Here is an 18,920-nt window from a genome sequence, read left to right as displayed (position 1 = left end):
CAATCCTCCACTTCATTCACGGGAAAGTATGTAGCCAGTGAAGTGGCAGGTCATGCCTTGACCAATCAACACCAAATTCACCACGTAAATGACTTGGAAATGTTAGTATTGGAATTCATTAGAATCAAGTATTATTACAAAAGTGTATCATGATCATACCTATTGTCCATCACTGACAAGCAACAGTATATGTATAGAAGAAGATACAGCAGAGATACTGAAAGCTTTATAAAACCCAATTAACTTATTAAGTTCAATTCCCAACATTGTGATTTGGAGATGCCGTACATTGTCATACAATTCCCTACATTGTGAAACAGGCTATTTGGTCCAATAGGTCCACCCTGACCCTCTGAAGAGTAACCCAGCCCTACATTTCCCCTGACTAATGCACTTAACCTACACATCCCTGCACACCATAGGCAATTTAGCATGGCCAATTCAACTAATCCGCACATTTTTGGACTGTGGGATGAAACCACACACAGACACACCACACGAGGAGAACCTGCAAATACCAGACAAACAGCCGCTGAGGCTGGAATTGAACCTGGGTCCCTGGTGCTATAAGGCAGCAGTGCTAACCACTATGCCACCCATGTTAAAAGAAGAAAGCATGCTTTTAACTAATGATGGTCTTTCACTACCCTGGACTCTGTAACTAACCACAAACATTATTATCGGGGAGAGTTGGCAGTTGGCCAGGCTAGAAATCTTCTTGATCTCTTCAGTACACCTCCTGACATGGGGTACCTGCTCAGAGTGATTCTGCTGAACAAAGTGTTCTTCTCAGGCTCTTTATACTCAAGTCCCTGTGCCAAATGTATGCCTTATTTGGAATTATCCACGTACATGACCAATCCTGATTATTTTTCCCAAATATACATCTTATTTGATAGAGACAGCAGTAACTGAATTCTTGCAATCTTAGATCTTAGTAGACTTGAATAACTCAGCGTAACTCCACTCACATAACAGCCCATTGAAAATTTTCTTATTAGTTCCTGTTATCTTCAGCCTTATCCAACACATCATGTATATACTATGTTTGCAAGTATACCGACAGCTAGGAACTTATCCATAATTACCAAGCAAAACATCCACAACATGGCAACAGAACACAAGGACACCCCAATTACTGCAGTGACTGACTGAACACTTGTACACCTGACAAGTTGGATAGGATTGAAAGTTTCAAAGTATCATATGAAACAGCACAACAAAGAACTGCGGATGCTGGAAATCTGAATAAAAATCAGTAATTGCTAGAAAAGCTCAGCAGGTCTTGCAGCATCTGTGGAGAGAAAGCAAAGTCAGTGTTGCGGGTTCAGTGACCCTCCTTCAGAACAGAAGCCCTCCTTCAGCTCGGAAAATCTTGTTAAATTGGCAGAAGGTAGGGAATGGGGAGGGCAGTGGGTGTCATAGCCCGGTCTGAAAAGTCCGCTGTCACAGCCTCAGGTATCCCCACCACAATCAGCATCAAGAAAACTGGCTCTCTGGGCATGGCTTTAAACCCAATGGACCTGGCTGCAACTCTAAATTCACAAATTCTGAGGAGCTGAACCCTGTAAACTAACAAATCTTCTCTGAACCTGACCAATGGCTACTGATCAGATCATTTCAGGAAGATATCTCAGGTGCTAAGGACATTTTATATTCTTTTTGGGAAGGTTTCAAAGGTTATCATTCAGGCTCCACAGACCTGGATATTTTCCAACAACATATACATAGTGTTACAATGAGGAGAAAGCAGGGTAATCAGTTCCCCACTTTCCAATTTCCTCAGTTGGCTACAACAAAGTTTTTCTTCCCTCACTTCAAGCTAACTAGCTCACCAGAAACTGTTATCCAAGTTCAAGATTTGCTTGTGTGAATTGTTAATTAAGAAAGAGCATAGTGTTGAGTACAAAAAGGAAGGATTATACAGTTTAAAGTTTTTCAGAGGTTCTTGAGGTGTGAGCTGTTAACCTGAGACAACAGCTAGTTAGGTATGTGGATCAAAGACAGCTAATGAATGCAGCAGATAACTTTCAGTGACCTTTTTCAAGATATTTCACTTCAACTTACATTATCACCAGATATTTTGGGAGGTAAAGCCTTCTCCAGATGTTGTTATAACTCTATCTCTTCAGCTCTGATAAAGCAGTTTCTTGAAACATAGCTCATTTGTGTACTCCTGTGTCTGGATATATTCATTATTTTATCATGACCATGAAAATAGAATCACATGTGAGATCCCAGGATGCTTCTGTATTGAAGACAAGCTTGCTGATGTTGGCACCAGAAAACAGGAGCACGCTCAAAACTCACATTTTCTGATGGGCGCTGTATGCAGAGATGGTCCTATGTTTAACAGTCAGAAATGTACCATCAATGCAGCACAAGATCAACTTTTTCAGATATCTCTATTCCAACACTGGCATGCACCCTGGCCCTAGCTGGTCAAAGACATCAGGTCAATACTAATTCCACAAGACAAAAGGCATCTGAAACATTGCCCTCACTTTTTATTCATTTCACACGAGATACTTTGGATCAGTGTGTATGAGCTGGAAGCTCGAACAATTACTGGGACACATCAGAGAGTGGAAATATTATCTGGGGTTCCTTGTAGCAGAAGGCAGTCACATCTCCCAGCTTACAATCGTCTGATTTGGTAAGTGCTCAGGGACAGGAGGGTATGAAACAGATAAGAGGGTAGGAGAGCAAGAACAACAGCCTTTACAATTATCCAACTGCTCGGAGATTCTTCCAGCTAGTCTGGATGAGAGTAAGGGCTGTGGTATGGATTAGCTAACTGACCATGGCACTGAAGTACCGGAAACTATTCAAGTGGTGGAAGTGAAAGGGAATGGAGTGACTGTAGAGGACAGTGTGGTCATTAGGTGACTTTATTCAGGATATTTATGAGGAACAAGAATTTAGGAAAAGGTGGAAGGTTGGTTTCTCATTGTCATCATTAGAGTCTTATTTCCAGATTTTTAGTGAATTCATATTGCACCATTGGCTATGGGCAGGACTCAAACCCAGGTCCCCAGATCATTACCTGAGTCTCTGGATTAAGAGGCCAGCGATAATATCATGAGTCCATTACCTCCCTCCCTGCTTCGGAGGGTTGCTGCAGCTAGGAAACTGCTGGCCAATCAGCTTGGCTCATTACTTTTGAAGGTGGGGCTTGTGTCCCAGATGTCTGGTCCTGGGCAACTTTACGCCGGCCAGACACTAAATGACTGTGGGATTAGCCATCAGAGCAGGATTGGTTTTACATTATTTTGCTCGGTTTACCTGCCCTTGCTACAGTTCTGGTCTGTAAAACATTTCCTCATAAAACAGCCCATTCTTTTCATGATTTGGAGGTACTGGTGTTAGACTGGGGTGTACAGAATACTCTTTCCAAGTATTAATCTGGGAAATGCTTTCTGAACTGCTTCCAATACATTCCCATCCTTCCTTAAATAAGGTGACCAATGCACTGCACAGTATTCCAGTTGTAATCTCACCAGTGCTGAAAATGTGTTGCTGGAAAAGCGCAGCAGGTCAGGCAGCATCCAAGTAGCAGGAGAATCGACGTTGCGGGCACGAGCCCTTCTTCAGGCTCATGCCCGAAACATCGATTCTCCTGCTCCTTGGATGCTGCTTGACCTGCTGCGCTTTTCCAGCAACATATTTTCAGCTCTGATCTCCAGCATCTGCAGTCCTCACTTTCTCCTCGTAGTCTCACCAGTGCCTTGTATTATTGAAGAATGAGGTAATCTCATTGAAATATGCAGGATATTTAAAGGGCTTGACAGGGTAAATGCTGAGAAGATGTTTCTCCTCATGGGAAAGTTTAGGAGCAGAGGGCATGATCTCAAAAAGAAGAGGTGAAATTTAAGACTGAGATGAGGAGGAATCTCCTCTGCAGAAAGTGGAGAGTCTTTGGAACTTATCGCCACAGAAAGCTGTGGGGGCAGTGGTCATATTTAAGGCCGAGCTCGACAAATTCTTGATCAGTTGGGGAATCAAGCGTTCGAAGGAAATGGCAGGAAAGTAGGTGTGAAGAATGTCAGCCGAGCCGTGATCCTAGTGAATGACAGAACAGGCTCGAGGGGCTGAATGGCCGACTCCAATTCCTATTTGTAAAGATCTTGTGGTTTTCTTTCATCGTCCATGCTACCATGTGGTTACTGTTATGGAGCCAGTACATCACTCACACACCTTTATCATTTCTTATCCCTACACGAACAAGTTCTACATCTTGATTTCCTAAACTTATGCTTTCCCTTTCTGATGTTCCAGCACCATCATTAATGAAGAGAGGGAATCGGTTGTCAGGGAAAAAGCCATCTTTAGGGAAGGAAATCTGCCATCCTTGACTGCTCTGGCCTTCACGTGACTCCAGCAATGTGGTCGATCCTTAACTATCCTCTGGGCACTTAGGGATGTGCAATAAATGCTGATTGAGCCAGTAATGCTCACATCCCATGAATGAATTTTTAAAAAGGAACAGTTATGACTGGAACTGCCTCCTGTCCAAACTAAGAAGAACCAGGAAATCAAAACTGGCAAATTAAGAGGGGGCTCAGGGATTACTCAACAAGGCTTCAGTGTAGAGTGTGAGGAGGAGGAAGACACCTCAAGTCGGGTTGGGCACACAGCTTGCAATGGAGGGAGAATCTGGTTTGGGGGATGTGTGAAGGTTGATTATTTTGAGTTGGACTGTGGGGAGAGGGAGAGGGAGAGTCAGAATGGAAATCTTACAACAGCGCACCTGACCTCTTTCCCAGCTGAGAGTCGCACTGGCTAACATTCCACATCCATCAGCCATCGCTGACCTGTTTCCGTCTGATGGAAAATTGCCTTCAGGCTGGAAGTGGCCATCAACTGGTCATTATTGCGGCCTCAGCTGATGGAAGAGTTGCCCAAGGCCATTGTGTGCCACTACTCTGGATGTGACCGGGGCAGGGTGGCAAGAAAAATAACCAGGGAATTTTACATAGCACCAGTGTCCACGTCCCTCCAATCACCAGTAAACATGCCCAGGGGTGAGCATAGCATTCTGCCCCTTAAGGTAAGTCCAGGAACTAACATGAACATCCACATTTTACAACCCTGGCTCTGAAGAGATAAATATTGAATACTTTAGTGTGAAATTTAAGGCTCAGAGGTCATATTAGCCTTAAATTCATATTTTTAAGTCAACACATCCCTACAGCAGGTGGGACTTGAACCCAGGCCTCGTAGCTCAGAGATGGGGACACTACCACTGCACCACAAGAAGATGATCCCTTGGTGTGCTGGTGCTGGACAGAACTCTCAGCACAATTCTGCTCAATTTTCACCACATAATTCTGCCAGCTAAAGATTCCAAAGCTTCAATTACCAAACGTTTTTGACAAAACAGGTCAAAATAACATATTATCCAAGATGACGGTCTAAATTTAAAACTGTGAGGAGACAACTACATCATTGTAGACATAGGTTTTAGTTCCTGAAGTGTTTGTTTCAATTCTATTTTAGACTCCCTGCTGTTGCTTAGACCATTGTCTCTCTCGTGCTGATTTATTATAGAGACAGTGAACATTTTAATTCAGGGAAGAAATAAGTAGCAGCATACAGGTTGCAGACAAAGGGAATTAATTCACATTGCAACATTGATATCTGAACAAATTTACCAAGTTTAGCTGGAAAAGAGAATTCCTTTAGATTCATTGGACTTCCATTTTATTTTTGATTGATTGCACTGCTCCCTTCTATTGCTGGCAGCCCTTTCTCTGGTGTTGGCAAAAATAGTGTGGTGTAAACAGACAATCTAACTATTGATCCATGGTGACTCAGATCCATGACAAGAAAAATGTCTTTAACGAAGGAACTTTATCCGATATGAATCACTGGTCACTGGTCAACAAACAAGGAGCCTTGTTTCTTACACAGCTCAAGGCACACGGGGTCACAGCGTATGTGGATAGCTGTCAGAATAGCAGCTTATTTTAGTTTCTAATTGAAATTCATGATTTATTTTTAAGCTTCTGAAAATCACTCAGGGTCTGTCCCTGGGCATGAATACAACTAGGAATGCCTAAATTTCATTTAATGTTTGTTGAATGTGATTAATCGGTGCAAAGATGATAACAACAGTGGGGAGAAAAAAGTCAGTTGTCCAGCATAATGACTCTCAAATTTATTGATCATTATTGATCACTGACGACAAATCGGCAACCAGGAACACAAGGTGGCAATTTGAAATTGGCATGAATTATTTGGAATGTGCATGATATGATAAAGGAAATTATGTCTTCCTCCAGTGAAAGATCATGATAGTATGTTATTGTGTCTTCATATACAAGGAAACCGATATTGCAAGTTGAGCTATACTATGCCAGGACCACTGTTTGCAAACAGGTTTAAACTCTTCTCCCATACAATATGGAGTCAGTAGACTGGTAGCTGCAGAGCAACTGCTACAAAGCTCAGCAACTGCTACAAAGCTGATAAAAAAAACTGCAAGAGGCTGATAATTAAAGAACAGGTAAAAACATAGAGTTAGTAGGCTTTGTCATTTAAGCACACAGAAAGTGAAATTGCTGGAAAAACTTAGCAGGTCTGACCACTTCTGAAGAAGGGTCACTGGACATGAAAGGTTAATTCTGTTTTTCTCTCCACAAATGCCACAGACCTGCTGAGTTTCTCCAGCAATTTTAGTTTGTGTGTTTCAGAGCTCTGCAGTTCTATGTCTTGATTTTATAATTTAAGTGATTGTTAGCCTGAGATTCATGTGCAAAACAACGTGAACAGAAAAATTATAAGGAGCAAAATGTCCGAAACAAAAACTCAAGTTGAAGAACAGTACACGGTTAATGGTGTTTAATTTAATGAAAATAAATATTTGGACTTCAGTTTGGATCTTCAAAAGGTCACATATTCAAAAATTACATCAGTTCTGTTACCCAATTCATGAAAACATTTAACTAACCTCCAAAACCAATGAAATGATGGAGGTGTTATTGCTGAAATATTAATCCAGAGACCAGGTAATCCTGCCACAGTAGATGGTGGAATTTGAATTCAATAAAACTCTGGAAATAAGAATCCAATAATGACCATAAAACCATTGCTGATAGTTGGAAAACCCATCTGGTTCACTAATGTCTTTTAAGGAAGGAAACTGCTATCCTTATCTGGTCTGGCCTACATGTAATTCCAGACCCACAACCATGCTGTTGCCACTTAAATGCCCTTTGGGCAATTAGAAATGTGCAATAAATGCTGATCTAGCCAGTGAAGTCCTCATTTAGAGTGAATGAATAGAAAAAAATCCACTGTACTCCAGCTGAGATTCCACCCCTTGAAAGACAGTCTTTAATCCGACCTCCCAGTTTACGCAAGTGATCTTTGGCCTCTCTCACATGTCTTCATTTCCAAGGTCTCCATCTCCACTTCCACCCTTGCCTGTCTCAGAATTCAGGCTGCTTCACTTTGTGCCACGGTCACAATATATTTCTCGTACTTTCAATTATAATTGGCACACTCCTTCCCCAGCCCACCCCCACTCCAACGCTCTACCCCAGGTGAAATAATGCCACAGACATCAAGCTGACTCTGATGTGCTGTGCTGAGCTATTCTTTTATTTTCCTAAAGCATGGCATCAATGTTCTTCCTTCCCCATAAGTAAGGACCTGGAAAAGTAAATGAGGAAGAATCTGTCATTGCGTTTCAAAAGTACTTGGTCCTCTACTTGAAAAGCAGTGACCTGGATGGAGGATGGTGGAATTAGGCTGAGTGGCTCTTCATTGTCAAGCATGGACACAATGGGCTGAATGTCCTCCTTTGCCATCATAATCTTTTATGATTTCTACTGCACCAGGTTCCTTCTTCATTCTAAGCAAAACTTCAGTCTCATCTTCAGCCTCCTTCCTTCCTCTTCATGACTTTCCCATTCTTGCATTCAATTTTCTTATCCCATCCCCAAATGGCTGCAGAACTGAAATAATTGGACAATTGCGTTTACATATAAAAAGGTTGCTGCAGTCTTGTTAGCCTACTCAATGGTCATGAAATAATGAAGACTATACGTGTCAATAAAGAGTGGAATATAAATTTGCTAAGTTACACTTTATGCTTTATGACAGTCGAGGCATCTCAACCTTAGAATATTCTGTGAATTTACACTTGTTTTGAACTGGATGAATGTTCATTGGAAATGGTAAAACAAAAGTAGACAAAACCAGGCGTGGTGAAAGGAGTTGTGAGAAAACAGTACAGGAGTTTAATCTCTGCAATTTAGACTCCAAGATAATTAATCTCTAAAGTGCGGACAGAGGCCATTCAGCCCATCGAATCTGCACCAACCTTCCGAAGACCACAACACCCAACCCATAACTCCACATTTACCATGGCCAATCCCCCTAACCTGCATATCTTTGGACTGTGGTAGGAAACCAGAGCACCTGGAGGAATCCCTTGTGGACAAAGCGAGAATGTGCAAACTCCACACAGACAGTCTCCCAAGGCTGGAATCGAACCTGGGTCCCTGGTGTTGTGAGGCAGCAATGCTAACCTAGGTTGTTAGCATATTCAATGGATGAAGGACACTGAAAGCACTCAAACACCTTCCAGGATGAAGCAGTCCAGTTGAATGGCATTCAATCCACAATCACAAATGTCCAGTGCCTTCACCTCCAGTGCACAGTGGCAGTTGTGTGAACCAGGTACAATATGCATGGCAGCCACTCACTGTGGTTCCTGTGACAGCACCTTCCAAACCTGCAATCTTTACCCTGGTAGGATACTGGTAGCAGAAACAATGGGCACACTACAAACTGCGAGAGTCCCTCCAAGTCACACAACTCTGACTTGGAACTGTATCACAATTCCTTTACTATTTCAGGGGCAGTTTCTGGAACTTGATTCTCTACAGCTACACTGTCGGTGCGCCTAAATGCCAAGGTCCCCACCACCTTCTCTACAGCAATTAGAGATGGGCAATAAAGGCTTTCCATGCCAATCATGCTCACATCCCATGAAGAAATGACATGAAAGTGAGGCTTCAATAGTTTATATTATTTTTATCCCAAGCCAGTTGCTGAACTTTAATACCTTTCCTGATTTATTCACAGAATGCAGCATTAAAACATTAGCTTCTTAACCATTAACCTGAGCTGAGATTTTAATCACATCACTGAACCTCAATAAAGTAATGAAGATGATGTAAATGCTACAGAATCACAGGTCCTGCCCAGAATACAACATTCACCATTTCTGCAGGGTGGGGAATGGCTCAGATTGCACTAGTGTGTGGATCCTGGATGCAGTTAGTTATATGATTAGATGACTCATTTTAAATGGCATTTTGGTAACCCTGATGCGAGTACCAAAGAGTGTTCAGAACAGAAAAGTTCAGAGCGGTTCTGTTTCAGTGCATTTTTTTTTAGATAACCAGGGTTCCTCTTCAGACAGCTGATGAACCTCTGTGGAGGTGATGAAAGGATACCTTGCACGTGGAAGTTTGCAGGGGCATTATCAGGTATCCTTGTAAGGGGGTGTCAGTTAATGTCTTTGTTAACTGTTGAGAAGATTGTGTGTAAAAGGTGCGTAAACTCCTTGGAACAGTCAAAATTGTGAAGCACCCGTCGAATCTGTCAAGAAGTGTCAAGCCTGTCGAGAAATGTTAAACTTGTCAAAATCTGTCTACACGTATCAAAATGATCATGCCAAGGTCTGCCAAAATGTGATTTTTTTTTAATGACTGAGTGCACTTTTCTCAATACAATGTACTCTGCAATATAGATGTTAATTGTTGGAATTTTGTTTATACACATTTCTATATTTCTGGATCCCATGTACGTTAGTGTGGTGGGTGAAGGAAGAAAGGATGTGGAAGTATGGAGGCGTTAGCATGGGTACATAACAGATCAGAGAATATTGACAGAGGGACATAAATTGGTATGAGAGGTATGAATTTTTTTTGTAATGTACAAAAATCCCCATTTTACCTGTCTTTAAAACTCAGGTTGACGGAAAGCATGGACCAGGTTTCTGTATTTAACAAAAGTTATTATTTATTCCACAATATTGGACTTTAGCTAGAGGTAAACAATCACTAAAAAGACACAATCAAATTATTACTCATTGATATTCAATGGTGGCATTACCACTAAATCACCCACTATCAACTCCGGGGTGGGGGTGGGTTTCCCATTGACCATGAACTGAACTGGACTCACCATATAAATATAATGGCTACAAAACAAAGTTAAAAGCTAGGAATACTGCAGTGAGTAGCTCTCATCCTGACTCCCCAAAACCTATCCATCATTTACTAACACCTTCCACCCCGACCTCAAATTTACCTGGACCGTCTCAGACTCCTCCCTCCCCTTCCTAGACCTTTCCATTTCTATCTCGGGCGACCGAATCAACACAGACATTTACTATAAACTGACCGACTCCCACAGCTACCTAGACTACACCTCCTCCCACCCTGCCCCCTGTAGAAACGCCATCCTATATTCCCAATTCCTTTGTCTCTGCCGCATCTTCTCCCAGGAGGACCAGTTCCAATACCAAACAACCCAGATTGCCTCCTTCTTCAAAGACCGCAATTTCCCCCCAGACGTGGTCGACGATGCCCTCCACCGCATCTCCTCCACTTTCCGCTCCTCTGCCCTTGAGCCCCGCCCCTCTAATCGCCACCAGGACAGAACCCCACTGGTCCTCACCTCCCACCCCACCAACCTCCATATACATTGTATCATCCATCGTCATTTCCGCCACCTCCAACGGACCCCTCCAACGGACCCCACCACCAGGGACATATTTCCCTCCCCTCCCCAATCAGCGTTCCGAAAAGACCACTCCCTCCGTGACTCCCTCATCAGGTCCACACCCCCCCACCAGCCCAACCTCCACTCCCGGCACCTTCCCCTTAAACTGCAAGAAATGCAAAACTTGTGCCCACACCTCCCCCCTTACTTCCCTCCAAGGCACCAAGGGATCCTTCCATATCCGCTACAAATTCACCTGCACCTCCACACACATCATTTACTGCATCTGCTGCACCCGATGTGGCCTCCTCTATATTGGGGAGACAGGACGCCTACTTGCGGAACGTTTCAGTAAACACCTCTGGGACACCCGGACCAACCAACCCAACCACCCCATAGCTCAACACTTCAACTCCCACTCCCACTCCACCAAGGACATGCAGGTCTCCTCCATCGACTCCTCCTTCGTCAGACCATAGCAACACCACGGCTGGAGGAAGAGCGCCTCATCTTCCGCCTAGGAACCCTCCAACTACAAGGAATGAATGCAGATTTCTCCAGTTTCCTCCCAACCCTCAAACTCAGCACCACCTTCCTAACCTGTAATCTTCTTCCTAACCTCTCCGCCCCCACCCCCCCACTCCGGCCTATCACCCTCACCTTATCATCCTCACCTTAACCTCCTTCCACCTATCGCATTTCCAACACCCCTCCCTCAAGTCCCTTCTCCCTACCTTTTATCTTAGCCTGCTTGGCACACTCTCCTCATTCCTGAAGAAGAGCTTATGCCTGAAACGTCGATTTTCCTGCTCCTTGGATGCTGCCTGACCTGCTGCGCTTTTCCAGCAACACATTTTCAGCACCATCTACAAGGCACAAGTCAGGAGAATCATAGAATAGATTCAATGTAATCAGGTCCTTTGGCCCAACAAGTTCTCACCACTCCCCCGAAGAGTAACCCATCCAGACCCATTCCCCTACCCTATTATCCGATATTTACGCCTGACTAATGCATCAAACCAATACACCCCTGAACATTATGGGCAATTTAGCACGGCCAATTCACCTGACCTGCACATCTTTGGATTGTGGGAGGAAACCGGAGCACCCGGAGGAAACCCACACAGACATGGGGAGGATGTGCAAACTCCACACAGTCACCCAAGGCTGGAAGTGAACTTGGGTCCCTGGCTCTGGGAGGCAGCAGTGCTAACCACTGAGCCACTATGCTGCCCTCAGGAGTTTGATGAAAAACTTCCTACTTGCCTGGGTAGTGCAACTCCAGAAACACTCAAGAAGCTTGACACCATCCAGGACAAAGTAGCCTACTTAATGCATACTACATCCATAAACATTCACTCCTCCTACTGACAATGGTCAGTAGCAGCAGTCTGCTTTGTTTACAAAAAACAGTGCAGAAATTCTCCAAAGCTCATTAGACAGCAACTTCCAATTTCATAAGCACTTCAATCGAGAAGGATAAGGACAGCAGATACATGGGAATACCAGAACCTACAAGTTTCCCTCCAAGCACTCACCATTCTGACTTTGAAATGTATCGCCATTCCTTCACCATCAATAGGTCAGAATCCTGCAATTCCCTCCCCAACAGCATTGTGGGTCTGCCGACAGCACATGGACTGCAGTGGTTCATAAAGGCAATTCATCACCATCTCCTCAAGGGCAATTAGAGATGGGAATTAAATGCTGGCCCAGCCAGAGATACCTGCATCCCGTGAATTAATAAAAATAACATAAGTGCAGAAAATGGAACCAAAAAGAGTGATGGTCAATATCCAAGTGTCAATATTGGTGTCCAATGTTAAGCAAAAATAAGATATTTTATAAGCACAAAACAACATCATCACTCCTCTGTGACAGAGATTGAGAAACAGGAATTGAACAGGGTGGAATAAAATCCTGCAGGAAACAGAGTAGGAGGTATTTTAATTATTGTAACTGTCAGTGAGCTTATTGCGATTATTGGTGACAGCTTCACCTCAGAAATAGAGACAAAGAAGTCACATATTAGTAGTGAAGGGAAATGTCAGAGATGGATCACGTGAAATGTAGAAGTAAGACTGAAGCGAGGATAGATCTGTATTCTTACATCCAAGAACTGCAGTGATTCAAGAATACAGCTCAGCACCATTGTCTGGGGCAAATAGGGATTGGCAATTAATGCTGGCCTAGCCAGTAATGCACAGATCCTATGAACAAATAAAGAACATCAGAAGCAAAGTTAATTAAACTTTTTCATTGCCGACTAAGAACTGGAAATAACACCGATGAGTCATCATTGTATTGAATAGGGGATTTGACTGGGACTGGAAAAAAGAATGTTCTACATCATCCACATAGCTATTGGAAAAGTCATTGGATAACCAATATAACCCATTGGATTCCATTGCAATAGCTATCATTTTGAGTGAGGAACTGAACTCAACATGAGGTCAAGTTCAGGCAGTGGGAGGAGGACGGTGGTGGCTGGACACTGGCTGCATCCCTGATCTGAGAAGAAATGGAGAACACATTATGGCGCAGAATGGATGTGCAGAGATCCCTCTCACCTGTAATGCATGTCCCCTAGTAGTAGAGGGGAAAGATTCTGACTGTCAATCCTATCTATGCATCTCATAATGTTAGGGACTTCTATCAAGCTTCCCCTCAGCCTCCGCTGCTCCAGAGAAAACAATCCGAGTTTTTCTCTGCCTCTCCTTATAGCTCATAATATGTGCATTGATGAAGCAGGGTTGTAGACACTTTCCATTCCGCATCGTAACACTTCATGCAAGATCAAAATCATTCAATTAATCCCTGTGTCACAACCAATTGCACCAGAGAGTGTTGGTTCATTTTATTCTATCTGATCATGCATTTTTCTCAAGTGTTCTGCATGGGTTTAAGGATTGAGCTCTGCTTGAATCGACTGCCTATTACTATATCAAGTGTGAATGTGCACTAAAAAATCTGTGATTCAGAAAAAATAGCTTACAAAAGATTATGAAAATATCATGTTTCAAAAGCAAGGTGCTAATGGTGATGGAGTTCAGTTGCTGCAATCTTTTATGTTATCACTGGATACATGATAATAGAAACCCATTACATATTCCATCATTTACATAATTCATTATGTCATGTTAATGTTTTATTAGAATACTTACTCTTTGTATAAGCAGAATGCCCATGAGAAACACCTTTAGTACTGTTATCAGGCATTGCTCCTTCATGCGAGACTGTAAATGAGACACAAGACAATTACATTATACAGCGGTCCCAGAGACAACACAACTACCACCAACTCAATTCAGTTAAAATTATAGATTTAAAGATTTGTTTAATTGACTTGTCTCATATGATAAAACAAATTCCATATATACACACACTCATTGCTAGCACAGAAACCCAATGAACTAAGTCACATTCTATTGATTCTGGTTATTCATATTCATTGATTCAAGCACAACACATAGATCAAAGCCTAATCTAAATATAAAATAATTCACAGCCTAGTTATCCATTTCTTAATATTGACACTCAAAGGAATTGCTTTCTGCATTAATAGGCGCTGTACATGTTATTGTGCGAAAAGCAAAGTGTTGGATGCTGTGCATTTATAATTTAACTTGCACTCTTCCTGGCGTTGGCTGTTGGTGGGTAATCTGGCATCCAGCCATCTTGGGAAATTGTGAGCTGTGCCCAGGGTGTTTGCCATTTCTAGTTTGAAGAGACATAAAAACAGCAGATGCTGGAATCCAACAGGCAGGAGGCTGGTAGAACATAGCAAACCAGGCAGCATCAGGAGGTGGACAAGTTGACATTTCGGGCATAACTCTTCTTCCACCGAAACATCGACTTCTCCACCTCCATTTCTGGATTGAACACTTTCTGTTAAGGCTGTGAGGGCCGAATTGTGAGGGGCAGAGCCTGCCCGAGAGGGTTGGGCAGAGGTTGAATGACGTTTCTTTCTTTCACTGGGCAGTGGTTCTGAGACTTGGCCATTTCTTTACTGATGCTTGCTAACATAAGGCTGGTGTCTCCTCACCAATGTGCGTGGGCCTGCACAGGAAAACACTATGGGCAGCCCAAGTATCGGGTTCCCCTCGCTATTGCCCAGCCCAAGCCCTTGCTAGTTTTGTTATAAGGAAAGGATAAATTCACTACTACTTGGTACAGCTGCAAAGGTTGCTGGGTACCTGTCTGGCACATGACAGACCATCGCTTGTGAGGCTCCACTCCCTTAAACCTTTTCCCTCCTGAGATGCTGATAGGGAAATGAGTGGGAATCTGCTTAGTGGTTACCAGTGCATCACTACACACTAGGCCAGTATGCTACATGTCTCGAACCAAGCCTGTAGTTTAGCTGGGGACTGAAGACTAGGAATGCCCAGTTTACATCCACCACTACCAAGAGGCACTCCATGTGAGTTGCTGATGGAGAGGTTACGTACAAACAAAGAGAAGCAAGGTCAAAGCAGACTAACCACCATTCACCACCCACTGCACAAACACGCATGTGATTACCCCATGAGGACAGAGGCCTGACACAGCAACTACTCAGCCAACATCACACTGTCACCATGTCCCACAGAGATGTAACTAAGGTCCTAATGGTTTCTGACCATAGTCACTTTAAAAGTTTACATCTGAGCCACTTGGCATGTAATGTTTATGGGAAATTAGACAAGGAACAAGTCCAGTAAAGAGAATCCCTCCAGTACAGAAGCAGGCCAATCAAGTCCACACCAATCCTCCAAAGAGCATCCCACCCTATCCCTCTAAAATTACATTTCCCCTGACTAATCCACCAAGCCTCCACATCCCTGGCCACTATAGGAAACTTAACATGGCCAATCCACCTAACTTGCACATCTTTGGACTGTGGAAGGAAACCCACCCGGACACAGGGAGAACGTGAAACCTCTATAGAGACGATCGCCTGAGGGTGGGACTCAACCCAGATCCCGGGCACAATGAATCACTCTGACACCCTTTTTCAATTAGATTGTAGAAAGGGCTTTTGATAGTTAGCTCAATTCACAGATTTTATTGCTTGGTTTTATTTTGACAAAGGGCTGGAGAATTTGAGAATTAATCAGTAAAAATAGTACAGCATCCACAGAAGTCTTGATGTCTCATTCCATGATTTTGATATTCACCTGCAGACATATTTCGTTTGTAATTGGTTATTAACAGTTAACTGCACAATAACTGTTGTACCTGCTTTAACAACAGCAACAGCTTAAACATCAAAGCCGAAGCACATCAACACCTGAACCGCAAGAATCGTGACAATGTGTTTCGTGACAAAGACTTTCCAATGAATGTTTTCAAATCTCATTAATTGCTTCCAGGCTTCATCTGATTGTGGTTTTTTTAATATTCTGTCGGACAGCAGTGGAAGAGACTCTGGCTGAAGCCTTAATGATGAGTGGGAATTGAATATAGGGAGAGCAGACAGCAGCCTTAGTGCAATAGTGTGGAGGTGGGTTGGCTGTCACTGAATTGTGATATCCCAAGTAAAGTGATATGATGTTCGGTGAGTCATACTCAGATATTGTATACCTTTACTTGGGAGTTGGATATGGATATATCTCCAGCTTCTCTGATTTGTAACTCATCATGTCACAGCTACATGAGAGGGTTATTCCTTTACAGATTCTATACATCAATGGTTCTCTGTGATCTCAAAGTACATTTACGTTTTTTTTGTTAGAATCCCTCTTGAAGTGGTAATCATCACTAATGTGCTATTCTTTCAGGTAGTTATTGGTTAAATCACAGGTCAATGAGCACTGAGTGCTGTTCTCATTATTTTCTAGGTTCACTTTACAAATTCCTGCAAATATTTTTATGTTTTCAAATTCCATCCATCAGGATAGTCCTTTCCTCTGTTCCAATCTGCCTGGTGTTTAGCTGCTCTTCTTACTGCAGTAGTCTTCAGTGGGACTTGGCAATATCGTGCTGTTGGCTGAGAGCTTGAAAAAGATAGGGATGGGTCCTCGTGGGATACTTTTAAGTCCCTACTCACTGGGTTCCCAAACCTGTCAAAGACAAAGAAGATGGTGACGACTAGAGCGTGCAGATAGTAACAGCTCACAGGCCACAAAGGGACCTGCGACAGGAGGTTGCCATGCGCATCAATTCGTGATCACAAGTTGTTGATAAAATACGCTCAATACCCACAGAATCTGGTACTGGATACATCCACCTTAACAAACCTGCCTTGCAGTGGCAATGCACCAGTAGCTGGACTATTCATCCATAGTCTCTGCCAAAGATGTCCACCTTGAAGAAGCCCGCCCTGAAGAGGTGCCGGTGTTGGACTGGAGTGGACAAGGTTAAGATCATACACTACTTGGTGTTGGGTGATTTTTAACCTTGTCCACCTTGAAGGAGTTGCCCTCCTCCCTCCATAAGGATATCTCTCAGCTCCCTTCCCCTCTCCCCCCCACATTTCTGATGAAGGGATTATGCCCAAAACATCGACCCTCCTGCTCCTCGGATGCTGCTGTGCTTTTCCAACGTGATACTTTTCGACTCTATTCATCCAGAGATCCAGGCAATATTCTGGGGGCCTGGGTTCAAATCCCACCATGGTGGGATTTGAATTTACTTTTATAAAAATCAAGAGACTAATAATAATCATGAATCTGTTGTCAATTGATGGACAGAAACCACTAATGTCCTTGAGGTAAGGAAACTGCTGTTCTCACCTGGTCTGCACGTGACTCCAGACTCATAGCAATGTGGTTGACTTTTAACCATCCCCTTAAATAGCCAGGCTAGCAGTTCAGTTCAAGGGTAATTGGAGATGAGTTACAAATACCAGCCATATCAACAATACCCACACCCCATGGAGGAATTTTAAAATGTACTCATAATGTGGTCTCTTCGTCATTGGAGAAATAAAGTGTAGACTGGGTGACCACTTCGCAGAACATCTACATTCTGCCTGCAAAAATGATCCTGAGCTTCCATTTGCCTGCCACTTTAACACACCACCCTGTTCCCTGGTCAATCTCTCTGTCTCAAGCTTGTTGCAGTGCTCCAGTGAAGCTCAGCATAAGCTGGAAGAACAGCATGCCATTTTGCACTTGGGAATCCTGCAGCCCTCCTGACTCAATATTGAAGTCAATAATTTTTAGGCTTGAGTTCTCCTATATCCCAGGAAACCAGAGCACCAGAGGAAGTCCACGCAGACACAGGGAGAATGTACACACTCCATCCAATCACCAGAGGCTGGAATCAAACCTGGGTCCCTGGCACTGTGAGGCAGCAGTGCTAACCACTGAACCACTGTGCCGCCCTATTGACCAACATTACTGCTTATATGCTGTATTGCCATACAGATGGATAAAGAAGCAGTATGTTTGAGAATTCTTGCGCTGATTTTTGTTCATACAATTTGGTTTATTTGGTTTATATGGTCTATTTCTTTTTATAATTTATGTAAATAAAATGGTGCCAGCTTATGACGACTTATACACATTTCACTGTATTTTCATAAATACATGTAACAATAAATTATTATTGCTATTAAATACATGCCTGAAATTGCTGAGGCTATTGCACATGCAGCATACGCCATGTCATTGCATCATTCTGCCATGATATTTGATTGAAAAAGATAGCTTTTATTTGAACTTTGCAATAAATCCAAATTGTATGAACAGAATCAGCGCTGGAATTCTCAAACAGTCTGCTTCTTTACCCAATCTATATGGCAATACAGCATAAAAGCAGTAATATTGGACAATAGGACGGCACAGTGGTTCATTAGTTAGTGCTGCTGCCTCACTGTGCCAGGGACCCGGGCTTGATTTCAGCCTCGGGTGACAGTGTGGAGTTTGCACATTCTCCCCACATCTGCATGAGTTTCCTCTGGGTTTCCTCCCACAGTCCAAAGATGTGTAGGTTAGGTGAATTGGGAATGCTAAATTGCCCATAGTGTGAATGGATGTCTTAGTTAGGGATAAATATAGGGGAATGGGTTTGGGTGGGATACTCTTCTGAGGTTCGGTGTGGATGTGTTGGGCCAAACGGCCTGTTTCCACACTGATCATAGATCGCTCTATAATCTAAAGGTTTGTCTAATGGCAGTAAGGGAGATACCTCCAATCTGCGAATAGGCAGCAAGTACAGAAGTAAACATCTTTGGTTGGCTATCTAGCCCG

This window comes from Chiloscyllium punctatum, chromosome 22 (genome assembly GCF_047496795.1).
Source record: "Chiloscyllium punctatum isolate Juve2018m chromosome 22, sChiPun1.3, whole genome shotgun sequence".
In the NCBI taxonomy this organism is placed as follows: domain Eukaryota; kingdom Metazoa; phylum Chordata; class Chondrichthyes; order Orectolobiformes; family Hemiscylliidae; genus Chiloscyllium; species Chiloscyllium punctatum.
Note: the sequence above shows the minus strand (reverse complement) of the source record.